This window comes from Heterodontus francisci, chromosome 41 (assembly GCF_036365525.1).
Source record: "Heterodontus francisci isolate sHetFra1 chromosome 41, sHetFra1.hap1, whole genome shotgun sequence".
Classification (NCBI taxonomy): Eukaryota; Metazoa; Chordata; class Chondrichthyes; order Heterodontiformes; family Heterodontidae; genus Heterodontus; species Heterodontus francisci.
In genome coordinates, this window is record NC_090411.1 from 8,050,935 (window position 1) to 8,075,006 (window position 24,072).

The 24,072-nt window shown below is 55.1% G+C and overlaps 12 non-coding genes and 5 pseudogenes across 12 annotated transcripts; all 17 read left to right on the top strand.

The window, feature by feature from the left end:
- The first annotated feature begins 3,958 nt into the window (after positions 1–3,958).
- Positions 3,959–4,142, top strand: LOC137354406 (U2 spliceosomal RNA). Its single transcript, XR_010970416.1, has one exon. It is a non-coding gene; the product is annotated as a U2 spliceosomal RNA (small nuclear RNA).
- A 388-nt stretch (positions 4,143–4,530) lies between these two features.
- On the top strand, positions 4,531–4,639 carry LOC137354541 (U2 spliceosomal RNA; annotated as a pseudogene).
- Positions 4,640–9,839: 5,200 nt separating this feature from the next.
- LOC137354368 (U2 spliceosomal RNA) lies at positions 9,840–10,026 on the top strand. Its single transcript, XR_010970397.1, has one exon. It is a non-coding gene; the product is annotated as a U2 spliceosomal RNA (small nuclear RNA).
- Positions 10,027–10,414: 388 nt separating this feature from the next.
- On the top strand, positions 10,415–10,521 carry LOC137354753 (U2 spliceosomal RNA; annotated as a pseudogene).
- An 823-nt stretch (positions 10,522–11,344) lies between these two features.
- On the top strand, positions 11,345–11,524 carry LOC137354457 (U2 spliceosomal RNA; annotated as a pseudogene).
- Positions 11,525–11,912: 388 nt separating this feature from the next.
- On the top strand, positions 11,913–12,103 carry LOC137354400 (U2 spliceosomal RNA). Its single transcript, XR_010970412.1, has one exon. It is a non-coding gene; the product is annotated as a U2 spliceosomal RNA (small nuclear RNA).
- A 388-nt stretch (positions 12,104–12,491) lies between these two features.
- Positions 12,492–12,682, top strand: LOC137354883 (U2 spliceosomal RNA). The gene has a single exon (XR_010970534.1). It is a non-coding gene; the product is annotated as a U2 spliceosomal RNA (small nuclear RNA).
- A 388-nt stretch (positions 12,683–13,070) lies between these two features.
- Positions 13,071–13,261, top strand: LOC137354411 (U2 spliceosomal RNA). The gene has a single exon (XR_010970418.1). It is a non-coding gene; the product is annotated as a U2 spliceosomal RNA (small nuclear RNA).
- Positions 13,262–13,649: 388 nt separating this feature from the next.
- LOC137354884 (U2 spliceosomal RNA) lies at positions 13,650–13,840 on the top strand. Its single transcript, XR_010970535.1, has one exon. It is a non-coding gene; the product is annotated as a U2 spliceosomal RNA (small nuclear RNA).
- Positions 13,841–14,228: 388 nt separating this feature from the next.
- Positions 14,229–14,335, top strand: LOC137354776 (U2 spliceosomal RNA; annotated as a pseudogene).
- Positions 14,336–16,232: 1,897 nt separating this feature from the next.
- Positions 16,233–16,421, top strand: LOC137354323 (U2 spliceosomal RNA). Its single transcript, XR_010970359.1, has one exon. It is a non-coding gene; the product is annotated as a U2 spliceosomal RNA (small nuclear RNA).
- A 388-nt stretch (positions 16,422–16,809) lies between these two features.
- LOC137353726 (U2 spliceosomal RNA) lies at positions 16,810–17,000 on the top strand. Its single transcript, XR_010969879.1, has one exon. It is a non-coding gene; the product is annotated as a U2 spliceosomal RNA (small nuclear RNA).
- A 388-nt stretch (positions 17,001–17,388) lies between these two features.
- Positions 17,389–17,495, top strand: LOC137354712 (U2 spliceosomal RNA; annotated as a pseudogene).
- A 4,590-nt stretch (positions 17,496–22,085) lies between these two features.
- Positions 22,086–22,267, top strand: LOC137354405 (U2 spliceosomal RNA). Its single transcript, XR_010970415.1, has one exon. It is a non-coding gene; the product is annotated as a U2 spliceosomal RNA (small nuclear RNA).
- Positions 22,268–22,655: 388 nt separating this feature from the next.
- Positions 22,656–22,846, top strand: LOC137353727 (U2 spliceosomal RNA). Its single transcript, XR_010969880.1, has one exon. It is a non-coding gene; the product is annotated as a U2 spliceosomal RNA (small nuclear RNA).
- A 388-nt stretch (positions 22,847–23,234) lies between these two features.
- Positions 23,235–23,425, top strand: LOC137354885 (U2 spliceosomal RNA). The gene has a single exon (XR_010970536.1). It is a non-coding gene; the product is annotated as a U2 spliceosomal RNA (small nuclear RNA).
- A 388-nt stretch (positions 23,426–23,813) lies between these two features.
- Positions 23,814–24,004, top strand: LOC137353728 (U2 spliceosomal RNA). The gene has a single exon (XR_010969881.1). It is a non-coding gene; the product is annotated as a U2 spliceosomal RNA (small nuclear RNA).
- The last annotated feature ends 68 nt before the right edge of the window (positions 24,005–24,072 follow it).

A 24,072-nucleotide genomic window follows, 5' to 3' on the forward strand; every position in this document is an offset into this window, starting at 1 on the left:
CCAGGACACCGGGAGCAAAGACACGTCTGGCGCACCTGAGCTCCGGGAGACCGGGAGCTGTGATGTTTTCGAGGAGGAACAGATGGAAGCAGCTGAGGACAACCCAATCCTCTCTGCCTACAAGACCCCCCCGATGTCACCCGAGCGGCACAAACCCTGCATGAAAAATCAGGAGGGGTTTCTGAGCCCAACCAACGTGAAACTGCTTGCGCATACGATGGGTATGCAGGAACATCCCGAAGGGGAAGGACTGGGACTAGCGAGGACAAATGGTATGGGAAGCAACAACTAATTTTTAGTAAAAAATGGGTGTAAGAATTGCTTCCATTAATGTGCGTAGCATTAAATCGACTACGCGATGTGTTTCAACCTTGGATTACCTTGCCAAGGTCAAAGCTGACCTACTGTTTCTGCAGGAGTGTGGAATACCACACCTCAGCACCTACAGGCAGTGGTCGCGATGGTGGTCCCACGGGCCATCGATCTGGTCGGGGGGTAATGACTGCCGTTCCTCCGGCCTGGGTATTCTGCTGCGGGGAGGTAACTTCACCATCTCCGAAGTTAAGGAGGTGGTGGGCGGCCGCCTCCTCGTAGCAGACGTGATGTACAACAACGCTCCGCTCCGGTTGATCAACGTGTACGCCCCGGTACAACGCAGCGAGCGGCTGACCGTCTTCCAGCAGCTCCCACTGCTGCTGGCGACGTCCAGGCCGGTCATCCTAGGCGGTGACTTCAACTGCATCATCGATGCGGCTGGACGATCCGGCAGTGACGACAGCAAACTGGACGGTACGTCCAGATTCCTAAGAGAAACAGTTAAGGATGCCAAACTGCACGACGTCTTCAGCAAACCTGCAGACGGAGCGCAGCGCAGATACACATGGTCAAGATCGGACGGGTCTGCCCGTTCCAGGATTGACTTCCTGTTTGTGTCCCGTGCTGTCACGGTCGGATCCACCGACGTCAAGCCGGTGTTCTTCTCCGACCACTGCCTCTTACTGGCCGACTGTCACTTACAGGACGACCAGCGGGTTGGCAGAGGGACGTGGAAGCTCAATGCGACACTGCTGACCCCAGAGAACGTTGAGGAACTCAAAAGGGATTACAAAGGTTGGAGGACCGTGAAACCCCTCTTTGAGTCTCCAGTTCACTGGTGGGAAGCGATTAAGGAGAACATCAAGAGGTTCTTCATCCACAAAGGTGTTCAGAAGGCGAGAGAGAGACAGAGGGAACTGTCCCGACTCCAGAAAATTATGCAAAATCTACTCCGGTTGCAGTCAATGGGGGTCGAGGTCAAGGAGGACCTCCAAGAGGTGAAGAGCCAGCAGGCCTCGCTCTTTGCCAAGGAGGCCTCCAAGATCATCTTCCGGTCCAGAGTCCGCTCCATCGAGCAGGATGAGACGTGCTCGCGTTACTTCTTCCAAAAGGTACACAGAGAGAGCTCTGTTATCAGCAGCCTGAAGGAAGAAGATGGCTCGGTAACGTCTTCGCAGTCCGACATACTAAGGATCAGCAAATCCTTTTATGCTGGGCTGTATGACGCGAAGCCCACAGACAGCAGAGCCTCCCAGTCCTTCCTGTCATCTATCACAGAGGTCCTAGATGACAGCAGGAGGGAGGGACTGGACAAGCCGCTAACTCTGGACGAGCTGACAAAGGCCGTCGAGTCTTTCGAGGCGAGTAAAACTCCCGGGAGCGACGGCTTACCGGTCGAGTTGTACTCGGCCCTGTGGGACTGGGTCGGCCCGGACCTGCTGGAAGTATACGAGAGTATGCTCCTGGCCGGTAGCATGTCAGAATCCATGAGAAAAGGCATCATCACCCTCATTTACAAGCAGAAGGGGGAGAGGGTAGAAATCAGAAATTGGCGGCCCATCTCACTGCTTAATGTTGATTACAAGATTCTGTCCAAAGTCATAGCCAGTCGAGTCAAGTCTGCTCTGGAGCTGGTGATTCACCCCGATCAGACCTGTACTGTACCCGGCAGGAAGATCTCTGATAGCCTCGCGCTACTCAGGGATACGATCGCCTACGTACGGGACAGGAGGGTGGACACCTGCCTCATCAGCCTGGACCAGGAGAAGGCTTTTGACAGGATATCGCACACCTACATGATGGACGTGCTTTCCAAAATGGGGTTTGGGGAGGGAATCTGCAATTGGATCCAACTGCTCTACACAAACATCAGTAGCGCAGTGTCAATCAACGGGTGGGAATCTGAAAGTTTCCCGATCAAATCTGGAGTCAGACAGGGCTGTCCTCTGTCCCCGGTCTTGTTTGTTTGCTGTATTGAACCCTTTGCTGAGTCTATTAGGAAGGATGCGAGCATAAGAGGGGTGACAATCCCAGGCAGCGGAGGCACTCAGGTCAAAACCTCCCTGTACATGGATGACGTCGCCGTCTTCTGCTCGGATCCGCTGTCCGTGCGCAGACTGATGAGCATCTGCGACCAGTTCGAACTGGCCTCGGGAGCCAAAGTTAACCACGGCAAGAGCGAGGCCATGTTCTTTGGGAACTGGGCTGACCGATCCTTTGTCCCCTTCACCGTCAGGTCAGATTACCTGAAGGTGCTGGGGATATGGTTCGGAAGGGCCGGGGCGTGCACCAAAACATGGGAGGAGCGAGTAGCCAAGGTACGACAAAAGTTGGGCATGTGGGGGCAGCGATCTCTCTCCATTGTGGGTAAGAACCTGGTCATCAGGTGTGAGGCGCTCACGTTGTTGCTCTACGTGGCGCAGGTCTGGCCCATACCCCACTCCTGCGCCGTGGCAGTCACCCGAGCCATTTTCCGCTTCGTCTGGGGATCTAAAATGGACCGGGTCCGGAGGGACACGATGTTCAAATCTCTGGACATGGGCGGGAAAAATGTACCCAACGTGGCCCTCATCCTGATGACCACCTTCGTGTGCGGCTGCATCAAGCTATGTGTAGATCCCCAGTACGCAAACTCCAAGTGTCACTACGTGCTGAGTTTCTATCTGTCCCCGGTGTTGCGAAGGATGGGCCTGGTCACATTGCCGCGGAACGCTCCGTGCAGTTGGGACGTGCCGTACCACCTATCCTTCGTGGAGCAGTTTCTGCGGAAAAACACCTTTGACCACCGGTCCATCAGGCAGTGGTCTGCACGGAATGTCCTCAAGGCCCTACGGGAAAAGGAAACGGTGGATCCTGTCGGATGGTTCCCCGAGCAGACCGTCAAAGTCATTTGGCGGAATGCCTCATCACCAGAACTTTCAAACAAGCACCAAGACGTAGCTTGGCTGGTGGTGAGAAGGGCCCTCCCCGTCAGATCCTTCATGCACACCCGAAGTCTCGCCCCCTCCGCACAGTGCCCCCGCGTTGGCTGTGGTGGGGAAGAGACGGTCGCCCACCTCCTCCTGGAATGTGCCTTTGCAAAGCAGGTGTGGAAAGAGATGCAGTGGTTTTTGTCAAGGTTCATCCCAAGCAGCTCTGTAACACAGGAGTCTGTGCTCTACGGGCTGTTCCCAGGGACGCACACCGAGACAAACATCAACTGCTGCTGGAGGGCTATCAATTCGGTGAAAGACGCCCTTTGGTCTGCCCGAAACTTGCTGGTCTTCCAGCGCAAAGAGTTGTCCACCACCGAATGTTGCAGACTGGCACATTCCAAGGTCCAGGACTACGTGCTGAGGGACGCACTAAAGCTTGGGGCAGCCGCAGCAAAGGCTCAATGGGGAAAGACCACAGTGTAAGGTTCCCCCACCAAGCTGGACTGAGGGGCTGGAACCATGGGAAGCCCCTCGAACTGTATCGTTAATATTCTCAATTGCTGTAAATGTAAAACTGTAATTGACATGACAATTGTGAAACGGAAGGGTTGGGAAGAAACTCATGACAGTATTGAAAGAAACTGATCTCTTTTGCAATGTTTGTATTTTTTCGTGCTGTTTGGAAACTGTTTGGCAATGTAATTTTTACAGATTTTTATGAATAAAGTATATTTTGGAAATAAAAAAAAAAAAAAAAAATCTGTTCTTATCAGTTTAATATCTGATACGTCCCCTATCTGGGGACCAAATATTAAATTGATTTTTGGGACAGGGAGATGGAACAGGGGCTTGCCCCGTCCACTCCATACATCCACCTGGTATTGCAGTGTTTCCAGGAGCGGTGCAGCTTCCCCCCTCCATGGGGGCGAGACCCCTGCCGAAAAATAGAATTCGCAATAGTGACGGCGCTGCTGCTCGGCTGACTTTGCTGCAGTTTTCCCTGGGTGCTACGCTGCCCCCTGTTGGATTGCCCCGCAGTTGCAGGCCGCCCTTTGCTGTCCAGCGCGCGCGGTTGTCTTTTTTCCTGCGCAATGCCTCGCGCAGAAGCGCGAGGAATGGCTGCGCGTGGCATGCACGCGTGCTTTCCTTTCTGCTTGCAAGGCCCGGCAACAAAAGGAGCTCTGGCTCAAAGACCGCCCGCCGTCGCCTCTTTCGCCCGAGGCTCGCCCACCCGGCGGCTACTTTGACGTAGAGGCCGCACGCCGGGCCTGACGCGCGCAGCAAACGCAGTTTTAGGGCCATCGCTTCTCGGCCTTTTGGCTAAGATCAAGTGTAGTATCTGTTCTTATCAGTGCTTATTTGATTGAGAAGAGACCATGATCATTGCTTTTTGATCCTGGGGAAGCTTTGAGTAAAATGGCTATAACCAATTTTCGAGCTTCGGGCCAGGGAGTGCGCAACACCGTTCGGGTGGTCGTGAAGGACAAGGAAGGAGATGCACCGGTCGATCGCACCTTCTTCATCAAGAAAATTCTCTTCGATTGCTGCGGATTTCAAGCGACGGACGTTTTCTGCCTGCAGGATTTCCCCAGCAGTGGATACTTCGACGTGACGTTCCGGAACGTGGCGGGATGCATCAAGTTCCTGAAGGCGTTCAAGGAGAAAGGGGACCGGGCGCCACTGTCGATCCTCACAGCGGAGCCGCTCTTCACGCTTCCGTCACAACGGGACCGGGTGGTGACGATTCACCTCTACAACCCCCATGTTCCGGTGGTGGATGTACTCACCTTTCTCGCCAGGTACGTCGAGGTGGCCGGCAGCAGCACTGATGTCAAGGACCCCTTTGGGATCTGGACCAGCAAGCGGCAGGTCAAGGTGACCTTGAAGGTAGATCCCAGTGGAGCCATCATCCACCCTCCCTCCAGCTTCGCTATCGGGGGAAGTCGAGGCTTCTTGGTCTACGCTGGGCAGCCCAGAGTTTGTCGCACCTGTGGCAAATCTGGTCACATGGCAGCCAACTGCAGCACGGTTGTTTGCAAGAACTGCAAGGAGGAAGGCCATCAGACCAAGGACTGTAAGCAGACTAAGTGTTGCAACTTGTGCGGTGCGGCAGGCCATCTCTACAAGACCTGTCCCAAACGTTGTCAAAGCTATGCTCAGGCGGCAAGGTCCAAGGAATGGCCGGGCGAAGGTTCGACGAAGGCGTCCGCTGTTCGAAAGGAGACCAGCAACCTTCTCCGCAGTGAGGAACTTCAACCTGAGAAGGAAGGGGAGGCGGCTGAAACCAACGACCCAGCACCTACCCAGCGCCCGGAAACCCCTCCCCCACAGACAGAATCAATGGAGGAGGAGGCAGCAGATGGACAAACAGGTCAGTGGCAAGTGGTCCAGAGGAGAACCACAAAGAAAAAACATCCCAAAGCCACCACCCAAACCAGTGGCAAGAGGAGGCTCTCTTCTGAATCAGACTGCAACAACTCCTCTTCACTGGACGGGGAAATGCTGGAACGACAGCCCCTTCAAAAGAGGCGGCAGAACTCCGAGAGGGATGATAAAGCATCCCAGCCCCCGGGCACTGGAAGCTGTGATGGGCCCAGCGTGCCCCAACCCCAATGCCCCACACGTAACGACGTGGCCAACGCATCTCAGCTCCAGGACACCGGGAGCAAAGACACGTCTGGCGCACCTGAGCTCCGGGAGACCGGGAGCTGTGATGTTTTCGAGGAGGAACAGATGGAAGCAGCTGAGGACAACCCAATCCTCTCTGCCTACAAGACCCCCCCGATGTCACCCGAGCGGCACAAACCCTGCAGGAAAAATCAGGAGGGGTTTCTGAGCCCAACCAACGTGAAACTGCTTGCGCATACGATGGGTATGCAGGAACATCCCGAAGGGGAAGGACTGGGACTAGCGAGGACAAATGGTATGGGAAGCAACAACTAATTTTTATTAAAAAATGGGTGTAAGAATTGCTTCCATTAATGTGCGTAGCATTAAATCGACTACGCGATGTGTTTCAACCTTGGATTACCTTGCCAAGGTCAAAGCTGACCTACTGTTTCTGCAGGAGTGTGGAATACCACACCTCAGCACCTACAGGCAGTGGTCGCGATGGTGGTCCCACGGGCCATCGATCTGGTCGGGGGGTAATGACTGCCGTTCCTCCGGCCTGGGTATTCTGCTGCGGGGAGGTAACTTCACCATCTCCGAAGTTAAGGAGGTGGTGGGCGGCCGCCTCCTCGTAGCAGACGTGATGTACAACAACGCTCCGCTCCGGTTGATCAACGTGTACGCCCCGGTACAACGCAGCGAGCGGCTGACCGTCTTCCAGCAGCTCCCACTGCTGCTGGCGACGTCCAGGCCGGTCATCCTAGGCGGTGACTTCAACTGCATCATCGATGCGGCTGGACGATCCGGCAGTGACGACAGCAAACTGGACGCTACGTCCAGATTCCTAGTAGAAACAGTTAAGGATGCCAAACTGCACGACGTCTTCAGCAAACCTGCAGACGGAGCGCAGCGCAGATACACATGGTCAAGATCGGACGGGTCTGCCCGTTCCAGGATTGACTTCCTGTTTGTGTCCCGTGCTGTCACGGTCGGATCCACCGACGTCAAGCCGGTGTTCTTCTCCGACCACTGCCTCTTACTGGCCGACTGTCACTTACAGGACGACCAGCGGGTTGGCAGAGGGACGTGGAAGCTCAATGCGACACTGCTGACCCCAGAGAACGTTGAGGAACTCAAAAGGGATTACAAAGGTTGGAGGACCGTGAAACCCCTCTTTGAGTCTCCAGTTCACTGGTGGGAAGCGATTAAGGAGAACATCAAGAGGTTCTTCATCCACAAAGGTGTTCAGAAGGCGAGAGAGAGACAGAGGGAACTGTCCCGACTCCAGAAAATTATGCAAAATCTACTCCGGTTGCAGTCAATGGGGGTCGAGGTCAAGGAGGACCTCCAAGAGGTGAAGAGCCAGCAGGCCTCGCTCTTTGCCAAGGAGGCCTCCAAGATCATCTTCCGGTCCAGAGTCCGCTCCATCGAGCAGGATGAGACGTGCTCGCGTTACTTCTTCCAAAAGGTACACAGAGAGAGCTCTGTTATCAGCAGCCTGAAGGAAGAAGATGGCTCGGTAACGTCTTCGCAGTCCGACATACTAAGGATCAGCAAATCCTTTTATGCTGGGCTGTATGACGCGAAGCCCACAGACAGCAGAGCCTCCCAGTCCTTCCTGTCATCTATCACAGAGGTCTTAGATGACAGCAGGAGGGAGGGACTGGACAAGCCGCTAACTCTGGACGAGCTGACAAAGGCCGTCGAGTCTTTCGAGGCGAGTAAAACTCCCGGGAGCGACGGCTTACCGGTCGAGTTGTACTCGGCCCTGTGGGACTGGGTCGGCCCGGACCTGCTGGAAGTATACGAGAGTATGCTCCTGGCCGGTAGCATGTCAGAATCCATGAGAAAAGGCATCATCACCCTCATTTACAAGCAGAAGGGGGAGAGGGTAGAAATCAGAAATTGGCGGCCCATCTCACTGCTTAATGTTGATTACAAGATTCTGTCCAAAGTCATAGCCAGTCGAGTCAAGTCTGCTCTGGAGTTGGTGATTCACCCCGATCAGACCTGTACTGTACCCGGCAGGAAGATCTCTGATAGCCTCGCGCTACTCAGGGATACGATCGCCTACGTACGGGACAGGAGGGTGGACACCTGCCTCATCAGCCTGGACCAGGAGAAGGCTTTTGACAGGATATCGCACACCTACATGATGGACGTGCTTTCCAAAATGGGGTTTGGGGAGGGAATCTGCAATTGGATCCAACTGCTCTACACAAACATCAGTAGCGCAGTGTCAATCAACGGGTGGGAATCTGAAAGTTTCCCGATCAAATCTGGAGTCAGACAGGGCTGTCCTCTGTCCCCGGTCTTGTTTGTTTGCTGTATTGAACCCTTTGCTGAGTCTATTAGGAAGGATGCGAGCATAAGAGGGGTGACAATCCCAGGCAGCGGAGGCACTCAGGTCAAAACCTCCCTGTACATGGATGACGTCGCCGTCTTCTGCTCGGATCCGCTGTCCGTGCGCAGACTGATGAGCATCTGCGACCAGTTCGAACTGGCCTCGGGAGCCAAAGTTAACCACGGCAAGAGCGAGGCCATGTTCTTTGGGAACTGGGCTGACCGATCCTTTGTCCCCTTCACCGTCAGGTCAGATTACCTGAAGGTGCTGGGGATATGGTTCGGAAGGGCCGGGGCGTGCACCAAAACATGGGAGGAGCGAGTAGCCAAGGTACGACAAAAGTTGGGCATGTGGGGGCAGCGATCTCTCTCCATTGTGGGTAAGAACCTGGTCATCAGGTGCGAGGCGCTCACGTTGTTGCTCTACGTGGCGCAGGTCTGGCCCATACCCCACTCCTGTGCCGTGGCAGTCACCCGAGCCATTTTCCGCTTCGTCTGGGGATCTAAAATGGACCGGGTCCGGAGGGACACGATGTTCAAATCTCTGGACATGGGCGGGAAAAATGTACCCAACGTGGCCCTCATCCTGATGACCACCTTCGTGTGCGGCTGCATCAAGCTATGTGTAGATCCCCAGTACGCAAACTCCAAGTGTCACTACGTGCTGAGGTTCTATCTGTCCCCGGTGTTGCGAAGGATGGGCCTGGTCACATGGCCGCGGAACGCTCCGTGCAGTTGGGACGTGCCGTACCACCTATCCTTCGTGGAGCAGTTTCTGCGGAAAAACACCTTTGACCACCGGTCCATCAGGCAGTGGTCTGCACGGAATGTCCTCAAGGCCCTACGGGAAAAGGAAACGGTGGATCCTGTCGGATGGTTCCCCGAGCAGACCGTCAAAGTCATTTGGCGGAATGCCTCATCACCAGAACTTTCAAACAAGCACCAAGACGTAGCTTGGCTGGTGGTGAGAAGGGCCCTCCCCGTCAGATCCTTCATGCACACCCGAAGTCTCGCCCCCTCCGCACAGTGCCCCCGCGTTGGCTGTGGTGGGGAAGAGACGGTCGCCCACCTCCTCCTGGAATGTGCCTTTGCAAAGCAGGTGTGGAAAGAGATGCAGTGGTTTTTGTCAAGGTTCATCCCAAGCAGCTCTGTAACACAGGAGTCTGTGCTCTACGGGCTGTTCCCAGGGACGCACACCGAGACAAACATCAACTGCTGCTGGAGGACTATCAATTCGGTGAAAGACGCCCTTTGGTCTGCCCGAAACTTGCTGGTCTTCCAGCGCAAAGAGTTGTCCACCACCGAATGTTGCAGACTGGCACATTCCAAGGTCCAGGACTACGTGCTGAGGGACGCACTAAAGCTTGGGGCAGCCGCAGCAAAGGCTCAATGGGGAAAGACCACAGTGTAAGGTTCCCCCACCAAGCTAGACTGAGGGGCTGGATCCATGGGAAACCCCTCGAACTGTATCGTTAATATTCTGAATTGCTGTAAATGTAAAACTGTAATTGACATGACAATTGAGAAACGGAAGGGTTGGGAAGAAACTCATGACAGTATTGAAGGAAACTGATCTCCCTTGCAATGTTTGTATTTTTTGGTGCTGTTTGGAAACTGTTTGGCAATGTAATTTTTACAGATTTTTATGAATAAAGTATATTTTGGAAATAAAAAAAAAAAAAAAAAAAAATCTGTTCTTATCAGTTTAATATCTGATACGTCCCCTATCTGGGGACCAAATATTAAATTGATTTTTGGGACAGGGAGATGGAGCAGGGGCTTGCCCCGTCCACTCCATGCATCCACCTGGTATTGCAGTGTTTCCAGGAGCGGTGCAGCTTCCCCCCTCCATGGGGGCGAGACCCCTGCCGATAAATAGAATTCGCAATAGTGATAGCGCTGCTGCTCGGCTGACTTTGCTGCAGTTTTCCGTGGGAGCTACGCTGCCCCCTGTTGGATTGCCCCGCAGTTGCAGGCCGCCCTTTGCTGCCCAGCGCGCGCGGTTGTCGTTATTCCTGCGCAATGCCTCGCGCAGAAGCGCGAGGAATGGCTGCGCGTGGCATGCACGCGTGCTTTCCTTTCTGCTTGCAAGGCCCGGCAACAAAAGGAGCTCTGGCTCAAAGACCGCCCGCCGTCGCCTCTTTCGCCCGAGGCTCGCCCACCCGGCGGCTACTTTGACGTAGAGGCCGCACGCCGGGCCTGACGCGCGCAGCAAACGCAGTTTTACGGCCATCGCTTCTCGGCCTTTTGGCTAAGATCAAGTGTAGTATCTGTTCTTATCTGCGGAAAAACACCTTTGACCACCGGTCCATCAGGCAGTGGTCTGCACGGAATGTCCTCAAGGCCCTACGGGAAAAGGAAACGGTGGATCCTGTCGGATGGTTCCCCGAGCAGACCGTCAAAGTCATTTGGCGGAATGCCTCATCACCAGAACTTTCAAACAAGCACCAAGACGTAGCTTGGCTGGTGGTGAGAAGGGCCCTCCCCGTCAGATCCTTCATGCACACCCGAAGTCTCGCCCCCTCCGCACAGTGCCCCCGCGTTGGCTGTGGTGGGGAAGAGACGGTCGCCCACCTCCTCCTGGAATGTGCCTTTGCAAAGCAGGTGTGGAAAGAGATGCAGTGGTTTTTGTCAAGGTTCATCCCAAGCAGCTCTGTAACACAGGAGTCTGTGCTCTACGGGCTGTTCCCAGGGACGCACACCGAGACAAACATCAACTGCTGCTGGAGGACTATCAATTCGGTGAAAGACGCCCTTTGGTCTGCCCGAAACTTGCTGGTCTTCCAGCGCAAAGAGTTGTCCACCGCCGAATGTTGCAGACTGGCACATTCCAAGGTCCAGGACTACGTGCTGAGGGACGCACTAAAGCTTGGGGCAGCCGCAGCAAAGGCTCAATGGGGAAAGACCACAGTGTAAGGTTCCCCCACCAAGCTGGACTGAGGGGCTGGATCCATGGGAAACCCCTCGAACTGTATCGTTAATATTCTGAATTGCTGTAAATGTAAAACTGTAATTGACATGACAATTGTGAAACGGAAGGGTTGGGAAGAAACTCATGACAGTATTGAAGGAAACTGATCTCCCTTGCAATGTTTGTATTTTTTGGTGCTGTTTGGAAACTGTTTGGCAATGTAATTTTTACAGATTTTTATGAATAAAGTATATTTTGGAAATAAAAAAAAAAAAAATCTGTTCTTATCAGTTTAATATCTGATGCGTCCCCTATCTGGGGACCAAATATTAAATTGATTTTTGGGACAGGGAGATGGAGCAGGGGATTGCCCCGTCCACTCCATGCATCCACCTGGTGTTGCAGTGTTTCCAGGAGCGGTGCAGCTTCCCCCCTCCATGGGGGCGAGACCCCTGCTGAAAAATAGAATTCGCAATAGTGACGGCGCTGCTGCTCGGCTGACTTTGCTGCAGTTTTCCGTGGGCGCTACGCTGCCCCCTGTTGGATTGCCCCGCAGTTGCAGGCCGCCCTTTGCTGCCCAGCGCGCGCGGTTGTCTTTATTCCTGCGCAATGCCTCGCGCAGAAGCGCAAGGAATGGCTGCGCGTGGCATGCACGCGTGCTTTCCTTTCTGCTTGCAAGGCCCGGCAACAAAAGGAGCTCTGGCTCAAAGACCGCCCGCCGTCGCCTCTTTCGCCCTAGGCTCGCCCACCCGGCGGCTACTTTGTGGTAGAGGCCGCACGCCGGGCCTGACGCGCGCAGCAAACGCAGTTTTACGGCCATCGCTTCTCGGCCTTTTGGCTAAGATCAAGTGTAGTATCTGTTCTTATCAGTTTAATATCTGATACGTCCCCTATCTGGGGACCAAATATTAAATTGATTTTTGGTACAGGGAGATGGAACAGGGGCTTGCCCCGTCCACTCCATGCATCCACCTGGTGTTGCAGTGTTTCCAGGAGCGGTGCAGCTTCCCCCCTCCATGGGGGCGAGACCCCTGCCGAAAAATAGAATTCGCAATAGTGACAGCGCTGCTGCTCGGCTGACTTTGCTGCAGTTTTCCGTGGGCGCTACGCTGCCCCCTGTTGGATTGCCCCGCAGTTGCAGGCCGCCCTTTGCTGCCCAGCGCGCGCGGTTGTCGTTATTCCTGCGCAATGCCTCGCGCAGAAGCGCAAGGAATGGCTGCGCGTGGCATGCACGCGTGCTTTCCTTTCTGCTTGCAAGGCCCGGCAACAAAAGGAGCTCTGGCTCAAAGACCGCCCGCCGTCGCCTCTTTCGCCCGAGGCTCGCCCACCCGGCGGCTACTTTGACGTAGAGGCCGCACGCCGGGCCAGACGCGCGCAGCAAACGCAGTTTTACGGCCATCGCTTCTCGGCCTTTTGGCTAAGATCAAGTGTAGTATCTGTTCTTATCAGTTTAATATCTGATACGTCCCCTATCTGGGGACCAAATATTAAATTGATTTTTGGGACAGGGAGATGGAACAGGGGCTTGCCCCGTCCACTCCATGCATCCACCTGGTATTGCAGTGTTTCCAGGAGCGGTGCAGCTTCCCCCCTCCATGGGGGCGAGACCCCTGCCGAAAAATAGAATTCGCAATAGTGACAGCGCTGCTGCTCGGCTGACTTTGCTGCAGTTTTCCGTGGGCGCTACGCTGCCCCCTGTTGGATTGCCCCGCAGTTGCAGGCCGCCCTTTGCTGTCCAGCGCGCGCGGTTGTCTTTTTTCCTGCGCAATGCCTCGCGCAGAAGCGCGAGGAATGGCTGCGCGTGGCATGCACGCGTGCTTTCCTTTCTGCTTGCAAGGCCCGGCAACAAAAGGAGCTCTGGCTCAAAGACCGCCCGCCGTCGCCTCTTTCGCCCTAGGCTCGCCCACCCGGCGGCTACTTTGTGGTAGAGGCCGCACGCCGGGCCTGACGCGCGCAGCAAACGCAGTTTTACGGCCATCGCTTCTCGGCCTTTTGGCTAAGATCAAGTGTAGTATCTGTTCTTATCAGTTTAATATCTGATACGTCCCCTATCTGGGGACCAAATATTAAATTGATTTTTGGTACAGGGAGATGGAACAGGGGCTTGCCCCGTCCACTCCATGCATCCACCTGGTGTTGCAGTGTTTCCAGGAGCGGTGCAGCTTCCCCCCTCCATGGGGGCGAGACCCCTGCCGAAAAATAGAATTCGCAATAGTGACAGCGCTGCTGCTCGGCTGACTTTGCTGCAGTTTTCCGTGGGCGCTACGCTGCCCCCTGTTGGATTGCCCCGCAGTTGCAGGCCGCCCTTTGCTGCCCAGCGCGCGTGGTTGTCGTTATTCCTGCGCAATGCCTCGCGCAGAAGCGCAAGGAATGGCTGCGCGTGGCATGCACGCGTGCTTTCCTTTCTGCTTGCAAGGCCCGGCAACAAAAGGAGCTCTGGCTCAAAGACCGCCCGCCGTCGCCTCTTTCGCCCGAGGCTCGCCCACCCGGCGGCTACTTTGACGTAGAGGCCGCACGCCGGGCCAGACGCGCGCAGCAAACGCAGTTTTACGGCCATCGCTTCTCGGCCTTTTGGCTAAGATCAAGTGTAGTATCTGTTCTTATCAGTTTAATATCTGATACGTCCCCTATCTGGGGACCAAATATTAAATTGATTTTTGGGACAGGGAGATGGAACAGGGGCTTGCCCCGTCCACTCCATGCATCCACCTGGTATTGCAGTGTTTCCAGGAGCGGTGCAGCTTCCCCCCTCCATGGGGGCGAGACCCCTGCCGAAAAATAGAATTCGCAATAGTGACAGCGCTGCTGCTCGGCTGACTTTGCTGCAGTTTTCCGTGGGCGCTACGCTGCCCCCTGTTGGATTGCCCCGCAGTTGCAGGCCGCCCTTTGCTGTCCAGCGCGCGCGGTTGTCTTTTTTCCTGCGCAATGCCTCGCGCAGAAGCGCGAGGAATGGCTGCGCGTGGCATGCACGCGTGCTTTCCTTTCTGCTTGCAAGGCCCGGCAACAAAAGGAGCTCTGGCTCAAAGACCGCCCGCCGTCGCCTCTTTCGCCCGAGGCTCGCCCACCCGGCGGCTACTTTGACGTAGAGGCCGCACGCCGGGCCAGACGCGCGCAGCAAACGCAGTTTTACGGCCATCGCTTCTCGGCCTTTTGGCTAAGATCAAGTGTAGTATCTGTTCTTATCTCGCGCTACTCAGGGATACGATCGCCTACGTACGGGACAGGAGGGTGGACACCTGCCTCATCAGCCTGGACCAGGAGAAGGCTTTTGACAGGATATCGCACACCTACATGATGGACGTGCTTTCCAAAATGGGGTTTGGGGAGGGAATCTGCAATTGGATCCAACTGCTCTACACAAACATCAGTAGCGCAGTGTCAATCAACGGGTGGGAATCTGAAAGTTTCCCGATCAAATCTGGAGTCAGACAGGGCTGTCCTCTGTCCCCGGTCTTGTTTGTTTGCTGTATTGAACCCTTTGCTGAGTCTATTAGGAAGGATGCGAGCATAAGAGGGGTGACAATCCCAGGCAGCGGAGGCACTCAGGTCAAAACCTCCCTGTACATGGATGACGTCGCCGTCTTCTGCTCGGATCCGCTGTCCGTGCGCAGACTGATGAGCATCTGCGACCAGTTCGAACTGGCCTCGGGAGCCAAAGTTAACCACGGCAAGAGCGAGGCCATGTTCTTTGGGAACTGGGCTGACCGATCCTTTGTCCCCTTCACCGTCAGGTCAGATTACCTGAAGGTGCTGGGGATATGGTTCGGAAGGGCCGGGGCGTGCACCAAAACATGGGAGGAGCGAGTAGCCAAGGTACGACAAAAGTTGGGCATGTGGGGGCAGCGATCTCTCTCCATTGTGGGTAAGAACCTGGTCATCAGGTGCGAGGCGCTCACGTTGTTGCTCTACGTGGCGCAGGTCTGGCCCATACCCCACTCCTGCGCCGTGGCAGTCACCCGAGCCATTTTCCGCTTCGTCTGGGGATCTAAAATGGACCGGGTCCGGAGGGACACGATGTTCAAATCTCTGGACATGGGCGGGAAAAATGTACCCAACGTGGCCCTCATCCTGATGACCACCTTCGTGTGCGGCTGCATCAAGCTATGTGTAGATCCCCAGTACGCAAACTCCAAGTGTCACTACGTGCTGAGGTTCTATCTGTCCCCGGTGTTGCGAAGGATGGGCCTGGTCACATTGCCGCGGAACGCTCCGTGCAGTTGGGACGTGCCGTACCACCTATCCTTCGTGGAGCAGTTTCTGCGGAAAAACACCTTTGACCACCGGTCCATCAGGCAGTGGTCTGCACGGAATGTCCTCAAGGCCCTACGGGAAAAGGAAACGGTGGATCCTGTCGGATGGTTCCCCGAGCAGACCGTCAAAGTCATTTGGCGGAATGCCTCATCACCAGAACTTTCAAACAAGCACCAAGACGTAGCTTGGCTGGTGGTGAAAAGGGCCCTCCCCGTCAGATCCTTCATGCACACCCGAAGTCTCGCCCCCTCCGCACAGTGCCCCCGCGTTGGCTGTGGTGGGGAAGAGACGGTCGCACACCTCCTCCTGGAATGTGCCTTTGCAAAGCAGGTGTGGAAAGAGATGCAGTGGTTTTTGTCAAGGTTCATCCCAAGCAGCTCTGTAACACAGGAGTCTGTGCTCTACGGGCTGTTCCCAGGGACGCACACCGAGACAAACATCAACTGCTGCTGGAGGACTATCAATTCGGTGAAAGACGCCGTTTGGTCTGCCCGAAACTTGCTGGTCTTCCAGCGCAAAGAGTTGTCCACCACCGAATGTTGCAGACTGGCACATTCCAAGGTCCAGGACTACGTGCTGAGGGACGCACTAAAGCTTGGGGCAGCCGCAGCAAAGGCTCAATGGGAAAAGACCACAGTGTAAGGTTCCCCCACCAAGCTGGACTGAGGGGCTGGAACCATGGGAAGCCCCTCGAACTGTATCGTTAATATTCTCAATTGCTGTAAATGTAAAACTGTAATTGACATGACAATTGTGAAACGGAAGGGTTGGGAAGAAACTCATGACATTATTGAAAGAAACTGATCTCTTTTGCAATGTTTGTATTTTTTCGTGCTGTTTGGAAACTGGTTGGCAATGTAATTTTTACAGATTTTTATGAATAAAGTATATTTTGGAAAAAAAAAAAAAAAAAAAAAAAAAAATCTGTTCTTATCAGTTTAATATCTGATACGTCCCCTATCTGGGGACCAAATATTAAATTGATTTTTGGGACAGGGAGATGGAACAGGGGCTTGCCCCGTCCACTCCATGCATCCACCTGGTATTGCAGTGTTTCCAGGAGCGGTGCAGCTTCCCCCCTCCATGGGGGCGAGACCCCTGCCGAAAAATAGAATTCGCAATAGTGACAGCGCTGCTGCTCGGCTGACTTTGCTGCAGTTTTCCGTGGGCGCTACGCTGCCCCCTGTTGGATTGCCCCGCAGTTGCAGGCCGCCCTTTGCTGTCCAGCGCGCGCGGTTGTCTTTTTTCCTGCGCAATGCCTCGCGCAGAAGCGCGAGGAATGGCTGCGCGTGGCATGCACGCGTGCTTTCCTTTCTGCTTGCAAGGCCCGGCAACAAAAGGAGCTCTGGCTCAAAGACCGCCCGCCGTCGCCTCTTTCGCCCTAGGCTCGCCCACCCGGCGGCTACTTTGTGGTAGAGGCCGCACGCCGGGCCTGACGCGCGCAGCAAACGCAGTTTTACGGCCATCGCTTCTCGGCCTTTTGGCTAAGATCAAGTGTAGTATCTGTTCTTATCAGTTTAATATCTGATACGTCCCCTATCTGGGGACCAAATATTAAATTGAATTTTGGTACAGGGAGATGGAACAGGGGCTTGCCCCGTCCACTCCATGCATCCACCTGGTGTTGCAGTGTTTCCAGGAGCGGTGCAGCTTCCCCCCTCCATGGGGGCGAGACCCCTGCCGAAAAATAGAATTCGCAATAGTGACAGCGCTGCTGCTCGGCTGACTTTGCTGCAGTTTTCCGTGGGCGCTACGCTGCCCCCTGTTGGATTGCCCCGCAGTTGCAGGCCGCCCTTTGCTGCCCAGCGCGCGCGGTTGTCGTTATTCCTGCGCAATGCCTCGCGCAGAAGCGCAAGGAATGGCTGCGCGTGGCATGCACGCGTGCTTTCCTTTCTGCTTGCAAGGCCCGGCAACAAAAGGAGCTCTGGCTCAAAGACCGCCCGCCGTCGCCTCTTTCGCCCGAGGCTCGCCCACCCGGCGGCTACTTTGACGTAGAGGCCGCACGCCGGGCCAGACGCGCGCAGCAAACGCAATTTTACGGCCATCGCTTCTCGGCCTTTTGGCTAAGATCAAGTGTAGTATCTGTTCTTATCAGTGGGCAGCCCAGAGTTTGTCGCACCTGTGGCAAATCTGGTCACATGGCAGCCAACTGCAGCACGGTTGTTTGCAAGAACTGCAAGGAGGAAGGCCATCAGACCAAGGACTGTAAGCAGACTAAGTGTTGCAACTTGTGCGGTGCGGCAGGCCATCTCTACAAGACCTGTCCCAAACGTTGTCAAAGCTATGCTCAGGCGGCAAGGTCCAAGGAATGGCCGGGCGAAGGTTCGACGAAGGCGTCCGCTGTTCGAAAGGAGACCAACAACCTTCTCCGCAGTGAGGAACTTCAACCTGAGAAGGAAGGGGAGGCGGCTGAAACCAACGACCCAGCACCTACCCAGCGCCCGGAAACCCCTCCCCCACAGACAGAATCAATGGAGGAGGAGGCAGCAGATGGACAAACAGGTCAGTGGCAAGTGGTCCAGAGGAGAACCACAAAGAAAAAACATCCCAAAGCCACCACCCAAACCAGTGGCAAGAGGAGGCTCTCTTCTGAATCAGACTGCAACAACTCCTCTTCACTGGACGGGGAAATGCTGGAACGACAGCCCCTTCAAAAGAGGCGGCAGAACTCCGAGATGGATGATAAAGCATCCCAGCCCCCGGGCACTGGAAGCTGTGATGGGCCCAGCGTGCCCCAACCCCAATGCCCCACACGTAACGACGTGGCCAACGCATCTCAGCTCCAGGACACCGGGAGCAAAGACACGTCTGGCGCACCTGAGCTCCGGGAGACCGGGAGCTGTGATGTTTTCGAGGAGGAACAGATGGAAGCAGCTGAGGACAACCCAATCCTCTCTGCCTACAAGACCCCCCCGATGTCACCCGAGCGGCACAAACCCTGCAGGAAAAATCAGGAGGGGTTTCTGAGCCCAACCAACGTGAAACTGCTTGCGCATACGATGGGTATGCAGGAACATCCCGAAGGGGAAGGACTGGGACTAGCGAGGACAAATGGTATGGGAAGCAACAACTAATTTTTAGTAAAAAATGGGTGTAAGAATTGCTTCCATTAATGTGCGTAGCATTAAATCGACTACGCGATGTGTTTCAACCTTGGATTACCTTGCCAAGGTCAAAGCTGACCTACTGTTTCTGCAGGAGTGTGGAATACCACACCTCAGCACCTACAGGCAGTGGTCGCGATGGTGGTCCCACGGGCCATCGATCTGGTCGGGGGGTAATGACTGCCGTTCCTCCGGCCTGGGTATTCTGCTGCGGGGAGGTAACTTCACCATCTCCGAAGTTAAGGAGGTGGTGGGCGGCCGCCTCCTCGTAGCAGACGTGATGTACAACAACGCTCCGCTCCGGTTGATCAACGTGTACGCCCCGGTACAACGCAGCGAGCGGCTGACCGTCTTCCAGCAGCTCCCACTGCTGCTGGCGACGTCCAGGCCGGTCATCCTAGGCGGTGACTTCAACTGCATCATCGATGCGGCTGGACGATCCGGCAGTGACGACAGCAAACTGGACGCTACGTCCAGATTCCTAGTAGAAACAGTTAAGGATGCCAAACTGCACGACGTCTTCAGCAAACCTGCAGACGGAGCGCAGCGCAGATACACATGGTCAAGATCGGACGGGTCTGCCCGTTCCAGGATTGACTTCCTGTTTGTTTCCCGTGCTGTCACGGTCGGATCCACCGACGTCAAGCCGGTGTTCTTCTCCGACCACTGCCTCTTACTGGCCGACTGTCACTTACAGGACGACCAGCGGGTTGGCAGAGGGACGTGGAAGCTCAATGCGACACTGCTGACCCCAGAGAACGTTGAGGAACTCAAAAGGGATTACAATGGTTGGAGGACCGTGAAACCCCTCTTTGAGTCTCCAGTTCACTGGTGGGAAGCGATTAAGGAGAACATCAAGAGGTTCTTCATCCACAAAGGTGTTCAGAAGGCGAGAGAGAGACAGAGGGAACTGTCCCGACTCCAGAAAATTATGCAAAATCTACTCCGGTTGCAGTCAATGGGGGTCGAGGTCAAGGAGGACCTCCAAGAGGTGAAGAGCCAGCAGGCCTCGCTCTTTGCCAAGGAGGCCTCCAAGATCATCTTCCGGTCCAGAGTCCGCTCCATCGAGCAGGATGAGACGTGCTCGCGTTACTTCTTCCAAAAGGTACACAGAGAGAGCTCTGTTATCAGCAGCCTGAAGGAAGAAGATGGCTCGGTAACGTCTTCGCAGTCCGACATACTAAGGATCAGCAAATCCTTTTATGCTGGGCTGTATGACGCGAAGCCCACAGACAGCAGAGCCTCCCAGTCCTTCCTGTCATCTATCACAGAGGTCTTAGATGACAGCAGGAGGGAGGGACTGGACAAGCCGCTAACTCTGGACGAGCTGACAAAGGCCGTCGAGTCTTTCGAGGCGAGTAAAACTCCCGGGAGCGATGGCTTACCGGTCGAGTTGTACTCGGCCCTGTGGGACTGGGTCGGCCCGGACCTGCTGGAAGTATACGAGAGTATGCTCCTGGCCGGTAGCATGTCAGAATCCATGAGAAAAGGCATCATCACCCTCATTTACAAGCAGAAGGGGGAGAGGGTAGAAATCAGAAATTGGCGGCCCATCTCACTGCTTAATGTTGATTACAAGATTCTGTCCAAAGTCATAGCCAGTCGAGTCAAGTCTGCTCTGGAGCTGGTGATTCACCCCGATCAGACCTGTACTGTACCCGGCAGGAAGATCTCTGATAGCCTCGCGCTACTCAGGGATACGATCGCCTACGTACGGGACAGGAGGGTGGACACCTGCCTCATCAGCCTGGACCAGGAGAAGGCTTTTGACAGGATATCGCACACCTACATGATGGACGTGCTTTCCAAAATGGGGTTTGGGGAGGGAATCTGCAATTGGATCCAACTGCTCTACACAAACATCAGTAGCGCAGTGTCAATCAACGGGTGGGAATCTGAAAGTTTCCCGATCAAATCTGGAGTCAGACAGGGCTGTCCTCTTTCCCCGGTCTTGTTTGTTTGCTGTATTGAACCCTTTGCTGAGTCTATTAGGAAGGATGCGAGCATAAGAGGGGTGACAATCCCAGGCAGCGGAGGCACTCAGGTCAAAACCTCCCTGTACATGGATGACGTCGCCGTCTTCTGCTCGGATCCGCTGTCCGTGCGCAGACTGATGAGCATCTGCGACCAGTTCGAACTGGCCTCGGGAGCCAAAGTTAACCACGGCAAGAGCGAGGCCATGTTCTTTGGGAACTGGGCTGACCGATCCTTTGTCCCCTTCACCGTCAGGTCAGATTACCTGAAGGTGCTGGGGATATGGTTCGGAAGGGCCGGGGCGTGCACCAAAACATGGGAGGAGCGAGTAGCCAAGGTACGACAAAAGTTGGGCATGTGGGGGCAGCGGTCTCTCTCCATTGTGGGTAAGAACCTGGTCATCAGGTGCGAGGCGCTCACGTTGTTGCTCTACGTGGCGCAGGTCTGGCCCATACCCCACTCCTGCGCCGTGGCAGTCACCCGAGCCATTTTCCGCTTCGTCTGGGGATCTAAAATGGACCGGGTCCGGAGGGACACGATGTTCAAATCTCTGGACAAGGGCGGGAAAAATGTACCCAACGTGGCCCTCATCCTGATGACCACCTTCGTGTGCGGCTGCATCAAGCTATGTGTCGATCCCCAGTACGCAAACTCCAAGTGTCACTACGTGCTGAGGTTCTATCTGTCCCCGGTGTTGCGAAGGATGGGCCTGGTCACATTGCCGCGGAACGCTCCGTGCAGTTGGGCGGCGCCGTACCACCTATCCTTCGTGGAGCAGTTTCTGCGGAAAAACACCTTTGACCACCGGTCCATCAGGCAGTGGTCTGCACGGAATGTCCTCAAGGCCCTACGGGAAAAGGAAACGGTGGATCCTGTCGGATGGTTCCCCGAGCAGACCGTCAAAGTCATTTGGCGGAATGCCTCATCACCAGAACTTTCAAACAAGCACCAAGACGTAGCTTGGCTGGTGGTGAGAAGGGCCCTCCCCGTCAGATCCTTCATGCACACCCGAAGTCTCGCCCCCTCCGCACAGTGCCCCCGCGTTGGCTGTGGTGGGGAAGAGACGGTCGCCCACCTCCTCCTGGAATGTGCCTTTGCAAAGCAGGTGTGGAAAGAGATGCAGTGGTTTTTGTCAAGGTTCATCCCAAGCAGCTCTGTAACACAGGAGTCTGTGCTCTACGGGCTGTTCCCAGGGACGCACACCGAGACAAACATCAACTGCTGCTGGAGGACTATCAATTCGGTGAAAGACGCCCTTTGGTCTGCCCGAAACTTGCTGGTCTTCCAGCGCAAAGAGTTGTCCACCACCGAATGTTGCAGACTGGCACATTCCAAGGTCCAGGACTACGTGCTGAGGGACGCACTAAAGCTTGGGGCAGCCGCAGCAAAGGCTCAATGGGGAAAGACCACAGTGTAAGGTTCCCCCACCAAGCTAGACTGAGGGGCTGGATCCATGAGAAACCCCTCGAACTGTATCGTTAATATTCTGAATTGCTGTAAATGTAAAACTGTAATTGACATGACAATTGAGAAACGGAAGGGTTGGGAAGAAACTCATGACAGTATTGAAGGAAACTGATCTCCCTTGCAATGTTTGTATTTTTTGGTGCTGTTTGGAAACTGTTTGGCAATGTAATTTTTACAGATTTTTATGAATAAAGTATATTTTGGAAATAAAAAAAAAAAAAAAATCTGTTCTTATCAGTTTAATATCTGATACGTCCCCTATCTGGGGACCAAATATTAAATTGATTTTTGGGACAGGGAGATGGAACAGGGGCTTGCCCCGTCCACTCCATGCATCCACCTGGTATTGCAGTGTTTCCAGGAGCAGTGCAGCTTCCCCCCTCCATGGGGGCGAGACCCCTGCTGAAAAATAGAATTCGCAATCGTGACGGCGCTGCTGCTCGGCTGACTTTGCTGCAGTTTTCCGTGGGCGCTACGCTGCCCCCTGTTGGATTGCCCCGCAGTTGCAGGCCGCCCTTTGCTGCCCAGCGCGCGCGGTTGTCTTTATTCCTGCGCAATGCCTCGCGCAGAAGCGCAAGGAATGGCTGCGCGTGGCATGCACGCGTGCTTTCCTTTCTGCTTGCAAGGCCCGGCAACAAAAGGAGCTCTGGCTCAAAGACCGCCCGCCGTCGCCTCTTTCGCCCTAGGCTCGCCCACCCGGCGGCTACTTTGTGGTAGAGGCCGCACGCCGGGCCTGACGCGCGCAGCAAACGCAGTTTTACGGCCATCGCTTCTCGGCCTTTTGGCTAAGATCAAGTGTAGTATCTGTTCTTATCAGTTTAATATCTGATACGTCCCCTATCTGGGGACCAAATATTAAATTGAATTTTGGTACAGGGAGATGGAACAGGGGCTTGCCCCGTCCACTCCATGCATCCACCTGGTGTTGCAGTGTTTCCAGGAGCGGTGCAGCTTCCCCCCTCCATGGGGGCGAGACCCCTGCCGAAAAATAGAATTCGCAATAGTGACAGCGCTGCTGCTCGGCTGACTTTGCTGCAGTTTTCCGTGGGCGCTACGCTGCCCCCTGTTGGATTGCCCCGCAGTTGCAGGCCGCCCTTTGCTGCCCAGCGCGCGCGGTTGTCGTTATTCCTGCGCAATGCCTCGCGCAGAAGCGCAAGGAATGGCTGCGCGTGGCATGCACGCGTACTTTCCTTTCTGCTTGCAAGGCCCGGCAACAAAAGGAGCTCTGGCTCAAAGACCGCCCGCCGTCGCCTCTTTCGCCCGAGGCTCGCCCACCCGGCGGCTACTTTGACGTAGAGGCCGCACGCCGGGCCAGACGCGCGCAGCAAACGCAATTTTACGGCCATCGCTTCTCGGCCTTTTGGCTAAGATCAAGTGTAGTATCTGTTCTTATCAGTTTAATATCTGATACGTCCCCTATCTGGGGACCAAATATTAAATTGATTTTTGGGACAGGGAGATGGAACAGGGGCTTGCCCCGTCCACTCCATGCATCCACCTGGTATTGCAGTGTTTCCAGGAGCGGTGCAGCTTCCCCCCTCCATGGGGGCGAGACCCCTGCCGAAAAATAGAATTCGCAATAGTGACAGCGCTGCTGCTCGGCTGACTTTGCTGCAGTTTTCCGTGGGCGCTACGCTGCCCCCTGTTGGATTGCCCCGCAGTTGCAGGCCGCCCTTTGCTGTCCAGCGCGCGCGGTTGTCTTTTTTCCTGCGCAATGCCTCGCGCAGAAGCGCGAGGAATGGCTGCGCGTGGCATGCACGCGTGCTTTCCTTTCTGCTTGCAAGGCCCGGCAACAAAAGGAGCTCTGGCTCAAAGACCGCCCGCCGTCGCCTCTTTCGCCCTAGGCTCGCCCACCCGGCGGCTACTTTGTGGTAGAGGCCGCACGCCGGGCCTGACGCGCGCAGCAAACGCAGTTTTACGGCCATCGCTTCTCGGCCTTTTGGCTAAGATCAAGTGTAGTATCTGTTCTTATCAGTTTAATATCTGATACGTCCCCTATCTGGGGACCAAATATTAAATTGAATTTTGGTACAGGGAGATGGAACAGGGGCTTGCCCCGTCCACTCCATGCATCCACCTGGTGTTGCAGTGTTTCCAGGAGCGGTGCAGCTTCCCCCCTCCATGGGGGCGAGACCCCTGCCGAAAAATAGAATTCGCAATAGTGACAGCGCTGCTGCTCGGC